This window comes from Rhipicephalus microplus, chromosome X (genome assembly GCF_043290135.1).
Source record: "Rhipicephalus microplus isolate Deutch F79 chromosome X, USDA_Rmic, whole genome shotgun sequence".
NCBI classification, from domain to species: domain Eukaryota; kingdom Metazoa; phylum Arthropoda; class Arachnida; order Ixodida; family Ixodidae; genus Rhipicephalus; species Rhipicephalus microplus.
The window spans coordinates 100870490-100888514 of record NC_134710.1 but is presented as its reverse complement, the minus strand read 5'-3'; positions in this window follow the sequence as shown (position 1 = coordinate 100888514).

The window sequence follows — 18025 nt, the reverse complement described above, 5'->3', positions numbered from 1 at the left end:
TGGCGTAGCCGCGATTTCATACTGGGAAAAAAGAAATTGTAGTTTTGTGGCACGTCGCTGGCATTTGGGGCACGTAGCAGGTCTGGAGTGGGGAATGAGACCGCGAGCCATTTTCCGCGAGCGAGAAAGACGTCGGCTCCGTCGTTTTGTTTCCGCTTGTTTACAAGCCACAAAGGGTGGCATGTAACGCTTTACCCTCTACACGCCGTATTTCATGGCTGTGTAACAATTTTCTCTGAGCGGAGGTGTTGCGTTTGAATGGCTCAAAGGACTGCATTTTCTAGGGAAAAGGTGTTGTCAAAAACAAATACCACTCGTCATATGCCCGACCTTTGTATTTGTCAGCTCGATGGGAGGATTCTGTTAATCCAGTAATTTGTCACATTTTTATGGTAGCCCTTTTTCACCCACTCTTCGTAAACGGTTAACAGCGATTCCTGACTGAATTGAACGCGTCTCGAGTAGAAGTCTTCTTTAGTTATGTATAGCATTTTTTCACGGTGCAATCGAGCAAGCAAATTAGTGCGGATATATTTTCTATGAGAAAGCGAAAGCGTTTCGGTGGCGTAATCGCGAACTCTTCAGCACGTGCACAAAAAACCGTGCAGTGCATGAAAATGACTCTTCCTGTAATTGGACTTTTGTGTTGAATCATTACAAATAGCTTGTTATTTGTATTTTCTTTCACTTTTGCCTTTTTTGTTGTTAATGCAAGTAGGATAATATATGTTAACTGCGGCGTTAAGCATTGTGTGAAACCTCAGCCCAGCGACCGTAAAATGGGTTTTGCATGGAGACCGTAGGTCTGCAAGCTCGCTCGTTAGTCGAATCGTTCAGGCTTAGATCGACCCACGCGTCAGAGTCCGAGTGAGTGCGGGTGAGCAATATTCTGGTGAGCTCGAGTCCGAACGAGAAAAATTGGAGTCCGAGTGAGTCCGGTTGAAGAAAACTTTGGTGACTCTTAGTCCGAAAGAGCACTCAAAGCTAAATATGTTTCGAAAAGTGTCGTAGCGCTGGCACACACGGACAAGAAAGTGACACCACGAGACGAGCGCTGTGTCTTTCTCGCCCATGTATGCACGCGTTCTAACAGCTGTTAATGCATGTAACTATAGCCTAAACATCCATGTTGACAAAATATGTTTAGTGAGTGAGCCTGAGTGAGGTCCATGTTTTCTGCCGCCCCACGGTCTTATCTACTCAATCTCAGCAATAACATCAGATTTATGTGAGCTCACGTTTATACTGACGTATGTTTACGTGTACTCATACTTGAACTCACTAGCGTTCATATGGCAGCTCGGCGACTCGCTTGCTGGATTCCGTGCAGAACGGTTGTGTCGTCCGCGATATCCAACGCCAGCGTAGCTCTCGCCGATCGACCCGGCGTCCGCGATCTCCAGGCGCCGTGTAGCTCTCGCCGATCGGTGCCCCATCCTCGGACTCCTTCGACCGTGTCCCCTATCTTTCCAATATCTTCTTTTCTCTTTCTTTATTCGTGTGTGGCGAGCGCTCCGCCTTCTATATCTTTCTCTTTTTACTGATATATTATTCCCTTCCACCATTCCCTACAAGGACTTTAGCCGTGTCGCCATATGCAGCAGACAGAAAACAGCTCCTTCTTACTTTCCTCCAGGAACCACCTTCTAAATGTATACATATGAGAGCTCAATATCTATTGATCAGTGGCGTGAGTTTTACCTCCACCACCCGCATTGAACTCGCAATCTCTTTCACGGAAATGTTCGTGATAAAAGTATCTCGAATGAAAAATGTTTTGTCAACATCAAGCATTGATAACTCATATTTGAAGGTACGAGATCAGAAGGTGCCAATTAGAGCCCCGATTATGTCAGAGAGTGGTGTTGAAGAACATGGACACCATGATCGAAAAAGCTAATGATACGCAAACAGACTGATGAGTCGACTCATTCAGACTCAGATCGAGTCGTGAGTTTTCCACGAGTCTGTTTTCGAGCTGATATCGTCCTGACGTTGTTCACGTGGCACCTTTGGTGGTAATGATCTGGATGATGCTGGGTATATAAGGGGCGTTTTTTTTTTCCAATAAAATTTTAGTTGAGAGTGCAGCACTTGTGTCTTTTCTCGTTCGACTATTCGTCCTAATGCTGCCCCTTACTATTCGCTATGATAGTAACAGGTACTAACCTACCCTTTAATAACTGCTGTAACTAACCGGTTAGTAACATATGTGACAACTAGTTAGCAAACCAAAGTTAGTAAGTACTACAACCTTTTTGTAAGAGTTTATGCTCAGCAGATGTTTTCGATGAAGGTGGAAATGTTTGAGGCTCGTGTGCTTAGATTTAGGTACACGTTGAAGAACCCATGCAGGTGGTCGCTCTCCACTACGGCGTCTCTCATAATCATATGGTGGTTTTGGGGCGTTCAACCCCAACAATTATTATTATTATTATACGCTCAGCAGAAGACATAGTGCTTTTCAGCTATGATGGCGACAAAACGCAACAAATGATTGAGGACCGCGACAAACCTAAACCAGAACAGTTTCAAAGTAAGGTTCAACTGGGGTTGAATGCAGAAGTCACAAGCCCGGGGAACGAGTATGAGTTGGAGATTGGCAACCACTCCAAAAATATAGGTCAGTTATGATTGGGGAGCCTGCTCATCGAAAGGAAACTTACTGAAAACATAAGGATTTCTAGAATGTACAATCCTCAGCTTAAGGCTGTCCATAAATAAAAAAACTGTGAGATGAATGCATTCTCCCAGTACTAGCATATGAAGCACAAACTTGATTATAACAAGGAGGCTCGAGATGAAATGAAAATGATATGCGTGATAGCGACTGGAAGACAGCAGTGTGGATAACCGAACAGATCTATTAGTAGCTGATATTTTGGTTGACATTTAAATTAAAAAAAAACACACATGGACAGACCACGTAACGTAAAGGATAGACTTACGGTGGCCAGTTGGTAGTGGAATGGACACAAGTTTAAAAAATGCCGAGCAATTGGTAGTGTAGATGCTATGATAAATAATCTATGTATATTTATGGATTTTACAGGCTTTGGTAATTTTTTCTCTGAGCCGTTATGAATGTCTAGGGTCAACTTCCCTCATACCCCATTTCCTCCTTCCCTTGAAGAAAGAAAGTAGGATATCGATCGAGTCGATACTCCAGGTTAAGCCGATTTCAACGATGCGCGTTGGTCGTAATTGTCATGCGCGTTCGAATCACGTCGGCTTTTCTGATTCGTAAGGTACTTTTTAACCTCGGATAGTGATATCAGTGGGAACTGCAATGGGCGTTTCAATGGAAGTGGGTGAAACATATATCCCTCCCCAAACAGAAGAAGAAAGGCGAATATTATGGGTGCGAACGGCTGCAGCATCGTTTCGCAGCATCGTTCGAAGCATGACCGAGCACATTTCAATACCTCCGCGGCCGTTTCAATAGTTCCGGAAAGGACAAAAAAGCCGTCGAACCTGACCCACAAGCTTCTCGCAGTGTTTGCGCCCACGGCATTATAGCTGCAGCTCGAACGCGTTGCCGCAGAGGTCTCCCCTCACGAATTATGCCGCGCCCCGGAAGGAAAGCGGGTTTTTGTGCCTTTTCGGGCTGTGTATGCCGATGACTGTCTTCGCAATGGCCCTGCGTAATCGTACGAGCTTCGGCGCCACCGTATGAACGACGGTAGAGTCACTGACGAAGGCGGCGTGGCGCACTTTTGTTACCTGCACGCACTAAAGCGCATGCAACTCTTCGCGGCCATCGCCGGCGCTTCGGCAACCGGGCTTGCCGGTAGCGTGCAGGAGCAACTCGTCAGCATCTGCGGCGTCAAAAGCACGCTTTTTCCGCCCGCGGTGGGCGGGAGCGCCCGGCGGCCCCGGCAAAGCCGTTCGGCGGCGGTCGTTAGGTTTTCAGTGCGTGGCGCAACGGCGCAGAATCCTGGACATGTTTTAGATCGGCCGGAGGGCGATAATGCTCGGGCATGAAATTTCGCTTCATTTGTGCAGAGGGCGCAGCGCTGATGACTGTGGGTCGGCGTTTTACGAAATGGCACACTGAAGCGATTACGTGCTACATAAACTAGGCTGCACACACAGGCAAGCACGCCTGTGCAGAACCGCCTCGGGTCTGCATACACGCGAAGATGGGAATTCAATTTCACGGCGATGGATTCGAGGAGTGCATAAGTACTCGGAGAGCGTGCAATCACCGTGGCAATTAAGAGGGCGCTATGTAACCTCGCCAGTTAGCTGTGTCCCGATGACGGCGTCGTATACAAGAGCGAGCTGTGGAAGCTGTCGGTAACTTCCCGATAAACCGTGGCGCATTTCGTAGTGATATATTTATCCTCTAAATCTTGATAACTGCTGAGCCAATATTAGGTGCCCATTGATGCGTTGGGCTTCGCCCTTCGTTAGACCTCGCCTCGAGCAGCTCTTCTTTTGCCGAGGCCGGCTGGATCACTTGCGATTTTTAGACGCAGGAACACCAACTAAGTAATATACGGAAAAATAAGACAAAAATAGAAAAAAAGGAGAGAACTAATTAAAATATTTACCACTGGCAACTGCTGGCGATACGTTGTCAAGCCTTTGATAACAGCGTATATTGCAATGCAATGTAGAGGTGCAACTTTAGAAGGCATAATATAATACTATGACCGTCTTGGTGTTTTTTTTTTCAGTCAATAAAGATTGAAAAAAATTGCTATGACAGTCAGGCCCCTGTCGTCATCACAAAAAAACCCCTCGCCGAGGTGGAAAAACGTTGCACAGCTAAAGTAACGTTGAAATGAGTAATGAACCTTTTAATAACTACTTGAGAGCAGTTGTTTAAAATGAACAGAGGTTGGTCGGGACATTTCATGGTACACCCACTCTTTAAAAATCACAACACACACGTAGTTTGAAATAATGTTAATCGAAATTCAAGGCCGCGATCACGGCGAAAGCCAAAATGATCGTGCCGGGCTGGAAATCAGGCGGATGTATTACGTCAGAACAGAAGTTCACCTGACGAACTTTGAAAGACGGTGCGTCGCAGCGGAAGCTGTCGAAGAACAAAAAAAAAAAAAAAAGAAAACGGTAAGTTGTCCCAAATACACAAGTGAACCGCTTATTCTTCGCGTTTTGTGTGTAGTGCTTACCCGTTTCCTCGCTAACTCTGAAACTCGTTCCCGTGTCTTGGGAGTAGCGTCGCAGTGGCTTGCTGCCCGGGTTCACGCTGTGCAGTGAAGGGAAGGGGGGTCAGAAATCGCGGTTTTCTTCAGAAAGGCGCGAAAGAAACTGATAAGTGCCAGAAGTGCAGGAATATATTTTTTTCAGAGGGTAGGGGGAGCACTTTCTTGATAAGAAGGGGGGGGGGCACCATTGATAAGCGTTACTGAACATGCAAGTGCAAAGAGTAAGCGATCCAGTAGGGTACTTTTCAATGGTCTACTTGCGCCTTCCGTCACGTGAGTTTCTGGTCTGGTGTAACACAACTGTCGCACTTCCTGCGCTCAGATATGATATCGCCGAGTTCGGGGATTTTAATTTCAGATATTATCTCAAATTACGTGTGCGTATGTATATTTGGCGGGTTGGGGTCTTCTTAAAAAAATAGGTGTGCCACAAGTTGGCTCGTGCTACAACTTTTCATTAACAAAAAAAAAAAAACTGCCCTCAAGCTTAGAATAAAAAGATAGTTCACGAGGTCTTCTAAATTACTCAGTTAAATCACTCAAGAACGTGAGTTAAGGGGTGGCAGAGTCTTTCCATCTTGGCGTAGGGTTCGTTTGTAAAAACAACAGGGACTCGAGTGTTATAGCAATATTATAAACTTGTAAAGGAAGTGCTCTGTATGTATGTGAAAAACGGTCTCACGGTCACGTCGCATTAAGGGTATTCCCGGTACGCTGACGGGGGTGACACGCTATTCGCTTGCAAACGATGCGTGGAAGTTCGGCGCAGAAGAAAATTGTGCTTGTGTTGGCGATTAGACAAGCTTCACTTCTGCATTCTGACATCACTGCATCTGACACCACACCACATCCGCTAAGGATTCCAGAAGACCGCGTGCATGAAAGCGGTCGCTCTGTGCCCGTACAATTTGTTTTTTTTTTTTTAAATTTGATGCAGAAGCCTTGGTTTCTTCGTGTTATCGTACCGTGAACGCCGTATACAAGGAATAAATGGAATTTTCACACCGTAAGCCAAAACGGAAGTGCATCGCCGCGTTCGGACATCCACGAAGTCAACGCAAAGAAGCTCTGGGGGAGGGGGGGGGAGGCTCCTGATATACTCACGATGTTAAAAAAAAAAACTAAGAAGAAAAGAAAAAGAAAGAAAGAAGAAAAGGGGTAGGGTGGGGCGAATTCACAGCGCTTCTATTTCGTAAGTGCGCCCCGCCGCGGTGGTCTAGTGGCTAAGGTACTCGGCTGCTGACCCGCAGGGCGCGGGTTCGAATCCCGGCTGCGGCGGCTGCATTTCCGATGGAGGCGGAAATGTTGTAGGCCCGTGTGCTCAGATTTGGGTGCACGTTAAAGAACCCCAGGCGGTCTAAATTTTCGGAGCCCTCCACTACGGCGTCTCTCATAATCATATAGTGGTTTTGAGACGTTAAACCCCACATATCAATCAATATTTCGTAAGTGCGTTGCCCCATTGGTTACATGGCTTGCTTGTGATGCGTCGCACATCCTGATCGGTTGAAACATTCTCGTGCGAGAATTTTCGGCGTAAAAAGGGTTTCTGTGAACACGGGTCCAGAACGCTAATACAAAAAAAAAAGGCCAACATGTGGCACACGCGCACTTGCGGCGACCAAAGGTCATCACTCACGCAAAACTGGGTACTCTACCTATTCTAAATCTATCGATTGTGAACTGAGTGATATGCAGAACGCGCGCAACGCACTCAATTCTTTTATTTGGGTTAACAAAATAATTTATTTATTTATTTATTCATTTATTTATTTCTGGCTCGTAATTTTTTTTCCCCCAAAGTCAGGTTGGCTACGTGATGAACTATACTTCTTGCGCAAAGAAGTTTCGCGTAATAGGTATAGTGTATTGTGGAGTACCAACTATCTTGAACTCACATCTTGATCGCTTCGCGATTCGAAAACCCACAACAAAAGCCCCCGGAACTGTTTTTTTTCCTCATGTAGCCATGCTTCACTTCTGAGCGCCTTCCTGAAACAAGGCCGTAGAGTACCCGCCGACCTTCCGACGCTGACGCGCTAGTTGGCAGCGCTCGGTCATTGTTTCCAAGCACTTGGCTGCCAGCACTGTTCCCTTCGCTTGCCGTGAACATGCGGAGAGGCGAATCAACTGCAAGGAGAATGGGATTTCGGTGCTCTCCCACAGCTCCGCGCAAGCCCGATTAAGCCGGGATGTGGAGCGTATGTAGTGCGCTGCGGTTGCGCCGGCAGCCTGCGTTTCCGGTCGGCGCTTCATTTCGCGCCGCATCCGTCGGTTCATTTCGCACCACACGTGTGCGAAATTGTTTTCGCCTAGTATACTTACTCTATTTTGCACTGTATCAGGGTACACCGGCACACCGTTATGCCACGTGGAAACGTAGTGCAATGATTATAAATCTCGTCACTCACCAAAGTAACAGATGCGTGAATTAACAGATACGCGTATATGGGAACCTTTGAAGTATACCTGTTGGACAGCTTGCTGTAAAGCTTTTTCTTTCTTTTTTTTGTACTACGCAGATGAGCGAAGGGCGCCTTGGGTCAAAGCTTCCGATTAATTTCCGATTAAGACGCGGACGTGGTGCTCCTGTGTGCCTACTGTTGTAAAAGCCGTGACCGGATATTCACATAAGCTGTTTCATCGATTGTCTTTCGTGTGTATGCTGTCATGCTCTCAGGACGGCACGCTTTCTGGTCACGGTTTAAAATGTCATAACCATCTATATCGCGGCTTGATACAACCGACTGTCGTGCTTTCGGTACATGCTTGGGCTGTTAAGCCGACCATTTCTTGTTTTTACACATCGCGACGTGAATTAATTGATATGTGGGGTTTAACGTCCCAAAACCACCATATGATTATGAGGGACGCCGTTGTGGAGGCTTCCGGAAATTTCGACCCCCTGGGGTTGTTTAACGTGCCCCAAAGTCTGGGCACACGGGCGTACAGCATTTTTGCCTCCATTGAAAATGCAGCCGCTGCAGCCGGGATTCGATCTCGCTACCTGCGGGTCAGTAGCCGAGTACCTTAGCCACTAGACCACCGCGGCGGGGCGCGACGTGAATTAATAAGGACATGACACGTCGTACGCACTATCTCAACCGTCTTCATGCGTATGCGTCTGCCGTAATACTGTTTGTTTATTGTTAAAAATGAAAAACAAAATGATCAACAGCCCAACATACCGGCTCTGAAACCCGTCCGTCAAATAGTGCATGGAAGGCGGATGACGGGCAGATATATGCTGTCGCAGTCGCTCAGGTGTGGTATATCGTTAGGCTCACCATTTCAGTAATTTAAGGATGCAGCTGCTGCCCCGGGGTCACTATCGTGCTAGACGATTCAAGACGAGCATGCGACCAGTTCAATAGTGTAATTGAACTATGGACTTCGCCTTTGATTGAGAGAAAGCTAGTTTTAATGTCATGCGCGTCATGCACCAATAGTTACGCCATCTCACATTTGGAATATCAAGCACGTGTTGGAAACATTGTCTCAACGCCACAAAAGCCAGTGCAGCTGCGATCATGCACGTTGCAACTGCACAAGTTGCAAGCCGAGTCCTCGCTGTAATTACTAACGACTATTTTATAAGCTACAAGATGTAACGTGCCTCGCACGCTCCTTGTGGTGTTAAATTCGGTTCTGTTCTTGCTGGCTCGCTTAGAATGTGAAAGAGAAGCGCTGTGTAGTGACTTTAAAAACCGCATCACATGTTCAGGAACGTCTAAGTAGAAATGAATTTCTCTGAGAAAAATGTAAGTCATAAATGGTTACGAGTATGTGTATAAAGTTAAATATGGTTACCGTAGACCACAATGATGTCGCATGGTTTGTTAGAATTTATTTCGGCTGAATGCATTAAAATTTATTCCAATTTATTCCAGGTGAAATAGAACTTATTTAGAATTCGATTTCACAAACTTTTTTTTGCTTTGTTTGCACCTGAACCACTTCAGCTAAACAAGATTGTTTCTCGTTTTTCTCTGCAATGCAGGACTGGCTTATATAGTCCGACAAAACGAGATTCAGAAACGACACGCGTGCACTCTGCTCGTCACCGATGTCCTGTTCAGCCTAGCTCCGGCAGCTTCAGTAAACTTCTTTGGCCGTTTTCTTGTGTATGCCCTGAATTGCGGCATCTCTCTGTTCTCTCTCTAGCAAACCATTTAAACTGAACCTCTACAATGAATACGACCTCCGCTTACAGCTTGAGGACGCTGTCGCAACGGAAAGTGCCACCACCTCACAATTTCAGCGACCGTCGCCGATAGATGTAGCCACGTTCGGCCTTTAATGGGATCTGCAGAGTTCCGTACAAGCATCTTTCTTTCTTTCTTTCTTTCTTTCTTTCTTTCTTTCTTTCTTTCTTTCTTTCTTTCTTTCTTTCTTTCTTTCTTTCTTTCTTTCTTTCTTTCTTTCTTTCTTTCTTTCTTTCTTTCTTTCTTTCTTTCTTTCTTTCTTTCTTTCTTTCTTTCTTTCTTTCTTTCTTTCTTTCTTTTGATTTTCAGGTTTTATAGTGATAGCAGCACTATACTTTCAGTGTCGGTTCTATATATCGACTGTTTTTCGTAAGACATCTGGGTGCCCCATCTCGGGCTGTTAAGCCGATATTTTCTTGTTTTAGCATATCACGACGTGAATTATTAAAGACATAAAACGTTATACACACTACCTCAACTGTTTTCATGCGTAGGCGGCTACCGTAACACTGTTTGTTTAGTTGTTAAAAATGCAAAACAAAAAGATCAACAGCTCAACATGCCGGCTCTAAAACCCTTCCGTTAAATAGTGCATGCATGGATGGCGGCTGACGGGCACATACACGTTGTCGCAGTCACTCAGCTGTGGTAGATCGTTAGGCTCACCACTTCAGTAATTTAAGAGCGCAGCTGCTGCTTCGGGGTCACTATCGTGCTAGACGATTCAAGACGAGCAGGTGAACCATATTCAAAGTGCGTATAGTCAAGTGCACGCATTTCGCAAGCTATGCAGCATGCGCTGAAGGTTGCCCACATCCGTATCGCGTGGCAGCCGGTGCTGTAAAATTGCTACAGCTGCGCCAGTGGTTGGCGACGGCAGGAACCAACAACGATGTGGCTTCTCGCTGCGCGTCGTCGTGGTATAGCGCCATGTTATTGTGTTTGTTTAGCCAAAACAATGGTAGTTATATCATACGTATTGTAGACATATTTTTACGCCTTTTTGTTCTTACTCATATTAAGCATTCCACCAGAGGAGTTACGTTGGATGAAATATGCTTGCATTTAACGGCGCAGCTATGCCGCATGGCACCGAGACTATTATTGTGATGGTTTACACGCCTGCGTATGCTAATCAGTAACCGCTTGTGTGCATACAATGAGTTGTAGACTCTGTCCCTGGTTTAGAAGCCGAAGTACTTAAATGGACAGCTTTACTGTGGACATAACAAGCGTAGTAGACGTAGATAATACATGAGTGTGTATGCCAATTGGATATTTGATTTTTGAAATTCATGGAGTTGCTCGATCCACGACTGAATAGGACACCAGCATCACAGGCACTGTTTTGTACTTTTTTTTTTCACTTTATCGGTGTTTGTTTTGCGAACGTAAACACTTTCATGTTATGTCTCAAGGGCACACAAAAAGTTCTCTTAGCTCACTTTCAGTGTGTAGTATAGAATTACTCGGCATATGTATGACGCTGAACCAGAAAACAACGTAGCACAAGAGCCACCAAGCCGGCGTGCTTCGCGCGGTTGGTTCCATGCAATGCAAATTGGGTGGGTTTTTAAATGGCGGAAGCTAATTGGTGATCAACACGAACGGCATTTCGTGTTCCGTTCTCATGGCGGCCAGCAGGCGCCTTTTTTGAGGCCGCCGCATGTATTACTCTGCGGTAAGGAGTCGTGACTTGAGGGTGAATACGGTCTTGATTACTCTACAGCTGGGCGTGGCCGTTTGCCGAGGCGCTCAGCCGTAGTTCCTTGCCTTTGTTCTTGGCGGGCTTGTTTCCTCCCTGCGGTGTCAGCGGCGCCAAAATGTTAAAAGGATCTCCTCTGTTGGCTCGCTCGAATCGCCTTCAGCAGCTTGAATGCAGAAATAAGGAAACGCAGCAAAGAAGATGGAATACGTTTACAATACGTTTAGGGGCGTAAAATAAAACAAAACGGTGGACGTTTGAGAGAGGCACTGCTACAGCTTTGCGGGGGCGCCCTGTTCCATGTTTGTAAACATGGTAGGCACCGAGTGACGTCATGGCGCGTTGGCTCCACCCAGTCGTTCCAGCTATAAGCGTGCCACCAGCCTCTGCGATAACGTGATGATGAGCGCAGCAGGTGTGCACAAGCTGCCTTCCAGAATAGCGCGTCGGGATGCCTCTCGCATGTTTACAAGTGGCGGCCACAACACAGGAAGTTGCAGTGGCACTAGAGTGGTTCTGAAGTGAACATATGAGCTGTGCTGATGTGTAGCTCTAGCTTTGAGAACCTCATGAAAACATATGAGGTATCTTAGCGGCGGTAATGTAGCTCATTTGTAAAATGTCATCGTCATTGCTGCAGCTCACACGTGCACATTTTCATTTGTACTAATGCCAGGACAGACCCAGTTCAGCAAGAGGCTCTAGGGTACAATATGCAAGGTCCGCGGCTGAATTCGTACGATCGAGCCGATGCCGCGAAATGCGTACGGACCGTAGACAGACTCGGCAACTTTTCCTAATGATGTTTTTGCGTGAATTCACACAGACGTGAAAATGTCGTGAAGCGCACCTCAGCCAGAACAGCCCTTCCCGGTACACTTGTGTCAGGTGGGTCATCGCAGCCACATATAATCAGAAAAAGCATGGTCAAAGTCATCCTTTCGTTCACTGCTACATTAATAAATCGCACCCACGCAGAAAGAAACACACGCTCGATTGTTGACTCGATGACCGAGTGACATCTTACGTTCACGCGAGTATTACGATATCGTTTTGACGTGTCGAAGACTTTTGTGGTTATATCAGCTATGGCGACCGTGAAAAAAGCTTCATGTATGGCAATAAAATATCCAGAACGGTAACGTGCTTTGAGGTGATTGATTGATAAATATGGGTAGTTTAACGTCCGAAAACCACCATATAATGATTACGAGAGACGCCGTAGTGGAGGGCTCAGAAATTTCGACCACCGGGGTTTCCTTAACGTGCGCCCAAATCTGAGCACACGGGCCTACACCACTTTCGTCTGCACGGGAAATGCAGCCGCCGCAGCCGGGATTCGATCCCGCGACCTGCGGGTCGGCAGCCGAGTACCTTAGCCACTAGACCACCGCGGCGGGGCGTGCTTTCAGGTAAACGTGCTCAGTACGCCTAGCATAACGGCTTATGAAAAAAAAGAAAAGCGTAATTTCATGGTTGATTCCAATGCCCGAGAGAGGTAATCGTTTTTTCTGGGTAAGCCACTCGAAAACATATGAAACGGCGTCGAAGGAAAGTTCTCGCGTTTCACAGCTGCGGCTGATATGCGACGGTTTTTGTCAAAAGAAATCTGAAAAAAGAAGACCTGGCCCATCTTTATTGTGCCTTCCGTCTCAAATAACTGTAACAGCTCGTCGTTACATCGTTTTTTTTTCTCCTTTGCACGACGACAAACAGCGCATGCACCAGCGATAACACAGCCGCATGCAACACAGCAAGCAGCATGCAGCACAGCAGCATGCAAACCACCTAGCCCACAAACGTGTTTTAGGAGTTTTAAAGATGAAAAAGGAACAGACAACTGGCGAAGGGGGGAACAGAATGGTTGGTGTAAGAGACAAAAAAAAAACAAAAAAGTAGACCGCACGGAGCGTAAGTGTGCATTGGCCGGTTAGAGTTAGAGAATAGATAACAGGGGACTGTATATTATATGGGGGTTATTAATTGAATGCGTTTGCAGCAATAAAATGGTATTAGGCCGCACATGTGGGAGTAAGTTGGGTCGTCTTATGCAATGGACATATATACACCCGTGACTTCCCGCACTGCCCCTTCCTTTCAGCATTCGTTTTAGGAGAAAACGAAAGAGGTTTCTGAAACAGGCCTAAATTCCGGAGAGAAAGTGAATGTAGCACGTTTTGCCATCTCCAGGAGATATTTTGCGCCATGCCTGCTGGAAATCGTTGAGGCAATGGGGCGGCGAAGGTTGGGCCGAGAAGGAGAAGCGCACAGGCACGCGATAATCTCTTCTGGTAGGTATTCTGTGAGGCGGCCCGGTGCGCTCTCGCCTAGAGCGAAGGCATGACGACGGAAGAACGTGGCCTCCTCCTCACGACCTCCGTGACAGACGCACGACGTCGTTTTGTCGCTTACACGGTTCTCCAAAACACCTGATCTCGAAATTTGACGAGCCAGTCACGTTAGGTCACGAGGAGATCCGGAGGCCTTGGCTTGCCTTGGTTTCATTCGCGGCGAGATAAGGGTGCCGGGAAAAAGAAAGAAAGAAAGAAAGGAAAGGAAAGAAAGACAGAAAGTAAGGTAAAGAAACAAGGTCTCGTACACTTCTTCGACTGTGGGACCATCTTCTGAAGATTTTTCATTTTCATTCCATTTATTTTACCCTCAATCACTTTAGCTTTAGAGAGGGGAGTGGGGTACAAAAAGTAATAAACTATAAACAAGAGCAAACATAATAACATCAAAATAATAAAGATTACAAGACATGAAAATTCGATGTTAGGCAATACACTGAATGTATGTGTATCATCAGAAACATGGGGGAAACAGAGTACAATAATGTATATGTACAATATACTCTTCACGCGTCATCACGTAAGTACTTCTGTATTGTAGAAGAAAACAAGTCATGATTTGAAATGGAAACCATGTCCGAGGGAAGGTGGTTCCAATCTTTGGATGTGCGTGGGACGAAGGAATGATGGAAAGTGTTAGTGCGGCAGCTAATGACGTGTACCTTATGTTGATGATCTAAACGGGCTGAGTAATATGATGGAGTAGTAATGAACTGAGCTTTTAAAAATGGATGATCGAATATCTTGGGAAAAAGTATGAGACGAGATGCTTTGCGACGTGATTCAACTGACTGTAGCGAAAGGATGTGTTTGACGTATCACTGCTAGTGCAATGGTAGTTAGATAGGATGAAGCGTGCTGCGTTATTCTGTACAATTTCAAGCGAGTGAGTTAAGTTCAGTTGAAAAGGGTCCCAAATGGAGCATGCATATTTGAGTTTTGGACGAACTAGTGTTTTATACATTGTTAGTTTCACGGCTTGAGGGGCACGGCTAAAGTTGCGTCGTAGGTACCCTAGCATACGGTTGCTATTGTTAATAACATAGTTAATATGATGCTTCCAGTTCAAGTCAGATGTTATATGAATCCCCAAGTATTTATGCGAAGTTAGAGACTCTAGATCAGCGTCATTTAAGATACAGTTAGCAGGGGGTGCAGTAGTTCGTGAGACACGTTAACTTTACGTTTGTTAGTGTTGAGGTCCATGTGCCAAGTTCTACACCAGCTGGCAATATTATTAATGTCACTTTGCAAAGAACTAGTGTCAGAGTTATATGAAATTTCTCGGTAAACAACGCAGTCGTCTGAGAAAAGGTGAAGCGAAGAAGTTACAACATCGGGTAAATCGTTAATATAAATAAGGAATAGTAAAGGGACGAACAGAGAACCCTGGGACACACCAGAAGTAACGGGAGAAGAGGGTGAGCTGTAGTTGTTAGCAACAACGCATTGTGAGCGATTAATTAAGAAAACCTCGATCCAAGCAAGAATACCGCCATCAATATTAAGGATCCTAAGCTTATATAGCAGTAGGTGATGTTAATCTTGTCAAAAGCCTTCGAAAAATCTAAAAAAAAATGCAGTCTACCAGTGAACTCCACTCCAGAATGATAGGTAACAAATGGGTAAAACAAAGCAAGTGCGTTTCACGTGAGAATGACTTCATAAATCCATGCTGTGACGAGCTAAAGAACGAATTTGATTCTAGAAAGGTGACCAAGTTAGAGAAGATTATGTGCTCCAAAAGTTTGCATGGTATAGAATAGAAGTAAGTGAAATAGGTGGGTAATCAGTGACAGAATGCGTAAACCACATTCATTGTATGCAAGAAACAGCAGACCATATGCTTGAAACTGAGAACAAAATATATAAAAAATAGAGAAATAGAATGCCGTAACCCTGAATACTCACCATGAAAACCATGATTACCTACCTACTAATTAGCTCAGATCTCTGCCATTCTGTGTCATAGTGCCGAAATAAATAGAAAAAAAAACGAAAACTAGCTTTTCGAATTTAAATGCGTGCATTTACAATACAAAAGCTTTTCCCGAATTTTTCGTTGCCTTTTAGGCGCACGTGGGTGACTAATTTTTATGCGTGGTCGCTACCGCTTGAATATTTTTCTTGGCCGGATTTCGTGTTTAGAAAATCAAAAATGGTAGATAAAAGAAAGTTGGGAAAGTTAAGCGGCATCCAGGGAACGTATATGTGAAATATACAGGCAATATGCGTTGGTATCTACGAATGTTCCAAAATTAAAGGTGCTATTTGGCATATGTTCTGGTACCTCACATATTATACAGTTCGCCTTGATACGCTGCAGCAGTTATGCAATATACAAGGTGTTCGAACTATCAGTTTTTTTAAAGAGAAATATGTAGCTATACGGCAATTCCCTTGAAAGTGGCAACACTTTGCACTTTGGTGGGCACAATTTTCGCAAACAAGTGACATAGCCAGAAACTGTTCACTGTTAGTCTTACAGTTACGCTGTATAAGGATTGGCGAAACGAAAATTCATCTGTCCGATGTACTCAGAAACTCTTACAGCGGGTATGTGCCGCGGACATTGGACAAGCTCTACTATAGACACCACTGGGCCTCTAAAAACAAAGAAAGCAAACACGTATGTTCCACAGAAATTGGGTGGTTTCTACTTACTACGAAGTAACAAAAATTTTTGTGAACGGTCAGAATTAACCGAGTGTGAAACACCGGGGACTAACGTTTCGGCTTTGCTGTTTAATCAGCTGTGTACGGAGTGCTTTGTTAGGGAATTTTAAGTTTAATGCTTATGTGCAAATTTCGCATGATGTCGTGAGTGTCCCGGCAAAAAGATGATCTCCCTGACGAACATGTTGTATGGAAATAATTTTTGGATAGTAACGCCATAGCTTTAAAGAGCTAGTTTAAAGAGTGAGCAAAAAAAATGTGTCGTTTTGTTCCGTGGCCAGAAAAAGTGAGAAATATGCTAATAAAACAAATAAAAAATAAATAGTAAACTAATTCGGTTTGAATGAGAATCGAAACCCAGACTATCGGCAGGGCAAGCAGGTGTTCTATCACATAACAACGCTATTGCTTAAACCTGAATCTAAAACAAAACAAAACAAAACAAAAACTATATGAATGCCTTGTATGCACGTAATATGCCGTGACAGAAGCGAAAAATAGCGTCAGGTGTCAAAACATTGCATTGGGCAGGGGCGTTGGCAGGGGGTAACCCTCCAGGCCCATGCCCCCCCTTCCCCCACATCATAGCATAAAATGGCCATCTGCCTGCCCGGCCCCCACTTTTTAGATCATGAAGGCGATCCCCCCAAACAAATTTACATAAAACATTGGCATTGGGCAACGAGTGGGTGTTTCAAAGGCCCAACCATCACATAGCATAGCGCTCAGATATATTTGAGCAGTTGCGTGGGTTCGCGCGTTGCCTTCCGGATGCATAGTGGGCCCATTACTGATTTGTAAAAGCAAGTATTGTGGCGTAGAGGGAGCTTAACAGCTGTACTTGCAGTTGGAATTCTAGGTATACTTTGAAACGACCGATGTTACGCGAACAGTCGTTCTCCTTGCAGCGCACTTTAGGCATGACGATAGTTATACAGCGCGAGAACAGAACGACGACACAGAGACAAGAAGGACACGAAGGACACTTGTCTCCGTGTCGCCGTTCTGTTCTCGCACTATAACTATCGTCATGCCATACCAACTAAGCCAAGCTGCCACACTTCTAAGTACTTTAGGCGTCCACCGAGAACTGAAGACAGGCTAGTAAATAAGAAAGCGATGCACACGCTGCTTGGTTACGCTATCGCGTTGTACACTCGAAGAAAAAGCTGAAGTGACCTCCAAATCTTTTTTTTTTGCTTATTTTACTCAGAAGGTCACGTATAACACGAATTTCGTGCAACCACTCTCTAATGATGCTTTTTTGTTCTTTTTCTCCTCGACGCCTCGAAACACGATGCGTGGGTGGTCTTGGAACGAGTGCACGGTGTGGATTGCGTGCCGCGGCTCACATCATCGCTGCATTCTTCACTGTGAGTGGTCTCGAGGACTCTGTGTCATTGTTATTGCACGTTTCCTCTATTTAACTCTTTCTGCCGTAATAGGCCACGGAGTCATCACCCCAAATCACACTAATATGACGTGTCATTTTGTTTATACCTGTTGCTGCCTCTTTGTTAGTGCCATGCCCTGGGTTTATATTGCATGGCTATAGGGATTGATGTCAGCTGGAATTATTAAAATGGATCTGGGATACACGAGACTGTGCTGACGTTTTGGTGCAGGTCAAATGATGCCCAGATGCCCGCACTCACTACGCAGCCCTTGACTAATGCGTTTCTCGGAAGCTATAATATCTTCTATCAAAGCATAGAGACGTTGAAACCACTCATTAAGCCCATCGACCGAGGTGCCTAGTAAAACAGTCGGTGTAAACACATTTTGGTTCAGTATATGCCATCCAGAAGCTCTCGTACCTATGCGGAAACAGGTGCAACAATTTAAGCCCCCTTTTTATTGATCGGCCGGTTGAATTTAACGGTAACTATACAACAAAGAGACAAAGAA